The sequence below is a fragment of the Egretta garzetta genome, unplaced genomic scaffold, assembly GCF_000687185.1.
Source record: "Egretta garzetta isolate BGI_Z169 unplaced genomic scaffold, ASM68718v1 scaffold95, whole genome shotgun sequence".
In the NCBI taxonomy this organism is placed as follows: domain Eukaryota; kingdom Metazoa; phylum Chordata; class Aves; order Pelecaniformes; family Ardeidae; genus Egretta; species Egretta garzetta.
The window spans coordinates 872,413-876,846 of NW_009259590.1; the positions used below are offsets into that span (position 1 = coordinate 872,413).

Here is a 4,434-nt window from a genome sequence, read left to right on the forward strand (position 1 = left end):
ATGGGGTTTCCTGCCATACACTTGCCTGGAGGCTGCTTTTTGGGCCCTTGGATTTCATCTTTCCTCATATCTCCAATTAACCTGCAGAGACCTCTGGGTGATGAAGGAATTGATAAGGATGAACTATAAACCAAAGTTTCTGCTGGGCAGACAAGCAACCTGTTCAATAAAGTTCAGCTCATTAACCGCAGCTGCTGGTCTCTCAGGTTTCTTATTTGGCTTTGTTCTGGTTTTTGCAAGAGTCTACAGATAGGGAGGCACTTGCTTAAGCTGGGTGCTCAACAGTCTGGATATGGGTTTAGCACATGCAAAAGGAGTGCTCGTTTAATGGGGAGAGGAAGGGCACACAGCAATTTGTCACAAAACTAAACCCTAGATTTGTTGCAGTCTGGTTCAAAAATTTCCCCTGGTAATTGTTTCAGGACATTCAGGATTGATTGTCTCAGTCTTACTCCAAATATCAGGAACAAGTGGACTGGCAAAAAGAGGAATGCAACTCAGCTGAGACCAGTCAGCCTTTTAATGGTGCTGTTTGCCCTTCTTTCCCCACAAGCCTCGTCCCAGGTCTGATGTTAATCATCTACGAGTTAGTTTTAAACCCTCTCTAAGTTTAAGAGGATAAGCTTTGTTATGCTCCACTTTCTGGCAGCCAGCCAGCTTGAAACGACTGCTGGTATTAACATCTTGAGATGCACACAGCAGAAGAAAAGCAACCAGGAAACCTTTCATTCCCCTCTGGACACAAGCAGGAAAGCAAACAGCTCGTGACAGATGAGGACAGCTTGCTTCTTGTCGCCATCCTGGGCTCTGCTCCACAGCTCCTTCTGGGGTCCTTCCAGAAGCTAAGATAGACGTGTTCCCAGCAATCTCGCAATACTACTGCGTCTAGCACCAAGGCTATGTGTTAAGTGAGAGTCCACATGAAGAACAACACTTCATTGTTTCACTCTGCCTTTGTGATAGAGCTGCTGACAGACCCTCAGGCTGGCTCATCTAGGGCAGCAGTCTAAGCCAGAGCAGCACAAACCATGCAAACCCACCATCAACCTTGGCTCTTCAGCCCACATCAGATCTCCAATGCCACATCTTCGCTGCAGTTGGTTAAACTGAGCCTGGCTATGCTGAGCCCACCCGTTCGGCAAGCCTTCCTCCAGCTGCAGTGCAGATATCAGCTCTGCCTTGCTAGTCGGGTTGGCTTTTACCTCTCCTTCTTGTTCTTTCCCGCCTCCTTCCTTGCTGATCTCTCCACATACCACACGCTTATCTAGCCCAGCTTGTCCAGGCATCTCTTCAAGCCCGTACTTAAAAAAGAAATCCCTCTTGCCAGATCTCCTACAGGAAGTAATTTAATTTACCAGCAACCTGACAGAGGGATGTGTGTGTGTATTTATGGAAGCAATACATATTCTTGTATAAACACGCATACAGTCAGGTGAACGTGCATATATTTTCTAGTCTGTCCTTACAGGTGAGCTTCAGGGAAACAAAGTTAACTCTTCCTATCTTAAAACATACAAGTCCTGCTTCTCCAGTGCTGGCAAAGCTCCACGGCCCATCTGGATGTACTCGTCTGTGCTATGATGCTTAAAGGAAGACACTATTTCTTCTTTCTCAAACGTTCAGGTGAGCACAGAAGCAGCCAGTTTTATAACTCACGTCACCGCTGCTGTGGAATTAGCATCTTTTTGTCACAGACAGCTCTTGCTTCAGACTAACTGCAAACCTGAGCAGGTACCATTGCACGTGTTACACAGTGCTCACAGGTGTAACAGCTAATGCCTCACCTCCATCCACAGTCTTGTTTCACGGGTCAAGCATAAATATGGATTATTTAATGACTGAAGCTCTCCCATTTAGGCCTAACAAGACTTTGGACTACCCAATTTTTTTTTTTTTTTTTAAAAAGAGGCCCAGCAAACTGTCCAGGTTTCTAACACTGAGAAATCCCATGAGATTGTTGCAGAAAAGAGCAGGATGGGCATTACAACCTGTTTATAATACAGCATTTGTGCACTGGCCTGCTACATACCTGGCAACAATATGAGAAAAATCAGCACTAACGACCATCCTTCGGGGATCAGAACCTAAGAGCCAAGCAAGGTATTCCATTTTTACTCTTAAACAAGGCCATCAGCTTGCCAAACTGCAAAGATCAACCACTCTCTGAGGAATCATTGAGAAATAAAACAAACAGTGGTATTTGGAGGGGGGAGAGGCGGGGGAAAGGCAATTTGCAGCAGGCAGAGTACGAGTGAATAAAAGCTTAAATATGGGCCAGGAAAAGGAAATCTTGAAACAGCAGATAGTTCAGATACTTGCAAATTTGACCTGACTTAAGAGTTATGTGCCTCCTTTCCTGGGGTCTACCGGCAGGAATTCAGAGGAGCTGAAAGCTGGAGCATTTTTTTTGACAGGGCTTAGTGCTGAAATCCTCGCGTTCCTATTTTTTCTATTTTGCATTGCTCAGAAGTCTCCCCTGATCTGCTATCTCTGTTTGACGTCGGCAGAAGTAAGAACAGAGCATTTGAGTCAACAGGAAACGGTGACGCGAAAGCCTTCGCAGCAGCGGCAGCCACACGAGGAAATCGCGTTGCACCATTTCTGGACTTGGATCGAGATGAATAAAGCCACAGAGCGATTGTTACTGTAAACGAAAGAAACACTTGGAGGAAACAAATAAAGCCCGCAGGATCAGGTGGGCTCGTTTCAAGGCTGGCCTACATCTAGAGACAGCCCTGCCAACTTCAGTGCAAGAGCGTTGTTTCGGGGAGGGGGGGTGGTGTTTATTTGTTTAAATTTCAGTTTGACATCTGTATTTGTTTGCCTGTTAACAGGGCAAGGGCTGCTGGAAGCACATACAGTGTCCCAAGGACAGCGTGCAATAGCAATTATGTTCACCCACTTGATTTGCTTGTTGTCTTAGCGGGGTGTTGGTGGGGCTTGAAGAGAGTCCCTGATTGCAAAAGCCACTGGGTGGGACGATCCACACGCTGGTTACTGCCCCTTGCAAACACAAGCACCCACTGAAAACTCAAACTTCGCTTTAGCCCTTTGCCCTTACCAGCTCTACTAGAAAGCCGTTTTGAACACTCATACCTTTCTCTTCATCATCACAGGGGAAAAAAAAAATAATCCAGGTTTTATTGAAAGAGCATCTTTTCCCTCCCCGTGCGCAAAAAAGGCCAGTGCGGCCTTACCACCCCCTTCCAGTTAAGAGTCATAGCTGACGTCCATGTACAACCCACACAAGACCAAAGACCTCTGAAGACAGCTCGGGTGAGAGGTTTATCTCTGATCACAGGCTTTCATGCTAAGTAAATGGGACAGGGCAGCACCACTGCCCTGGTTCAGACAGCGCAGAGGGAGGAGATGGGGAAAGACAAAGGTTTCCTACGTGCAGACATGGAAGGTGACAGAAGCAAAGCTGCCTCCTCTACCTGCTGCCTTACAAGAGCTGCTGTGCCAAGGGCAGTGTGGAGGCCAGAGGGGATTTCTCTCCAGAGAGCCATCGGTGCAGGTCCAGGAGACCCACTGGAAAACACCAGCAGGGCCTCTCCAGCCTCTGGAGCTACCAGGAACAGGCCTGGACAAGCTCTGCACATCCCAGTGGCAGCAGAGCTCTCCCAACCGCTGCTTCTGCCCACACCGACTCCCCTGCGGGACAAGGGGCTGAGCCGCCCCACCAAGGACCCATCCCAGCAGCAATTTCACCCAAGCCTCCTCTTTAGCTGACAGCTGCCATATTAAGCAGCATCCAGAGGATATGGAGGCCTCATCAAATGCCATTTAGAGCAATGGTCCAATTCTACCTCTCCCAAAAAAAAAAAAAAAAAAAAAAAAAAAAAATCAGCCTGGCTCAGAAATTCTGCTAAGTTTGCATTTCATCTTTTTGGAAGTAATCCATGCACACAACTCCTTAGAAATCAGCTTTGGGCTCCATCTGAGTTCGCTGAAGCCAAAGGGCTTCCCCAAGAAAACAGTCATTTTTCACTGTTTTGGCAGTTCGTGCTTTGCAGAGCAGAAGGCAGGCTTTCAAAACTATCTCCATACAGAGACAGCTGTGTCACTGCTTCCCAGCGCAAGTTTATTGTTTCCAAAAAGAGTAGCAGGGCTTAGGGAGCTTGCAAGCAAATTATTACAAGACAATTACAAGAGCTGGCAGGCTCCCTCAGTGTTCCCAATGTTCCTGCTCTCCCTTTGTGGTCCACAACCCCCACACAAAGCAATCTGCCTCAGGTCTTGCTGGGAGCACAGGAATAAACCGGGCTGTCTCAGTTCTGGGCTTCGGAAAGCCACATGTCCAACTCCCCCAGCAGTGCGAGCGGCCATCTGTATCTGGGTCAAGTCACGCCAAAGCACAGGACCCAGAGGAGGAATAATAAACAGGTTTGTTTCTCAGTATTTATCTTTGTAGGAGTAACATAACCATGCACG

At 47.4% G+C, this 4,434-nt stretch overlaps 1 protein-coding gene across 1 annotated transcript in view; it reads right to left on the reverse strand.

The window, feature by feature from the left end:
- LOC104125547 (protein kinase C eta type) overlaps window positions 1-4,434 on the reverse strand; it is a gene marked incomplete at its 5' end in the record, with an annotated part of 64,386 nt that overhangs the window by 48,206 nt on the left and 11,746 nt on the right.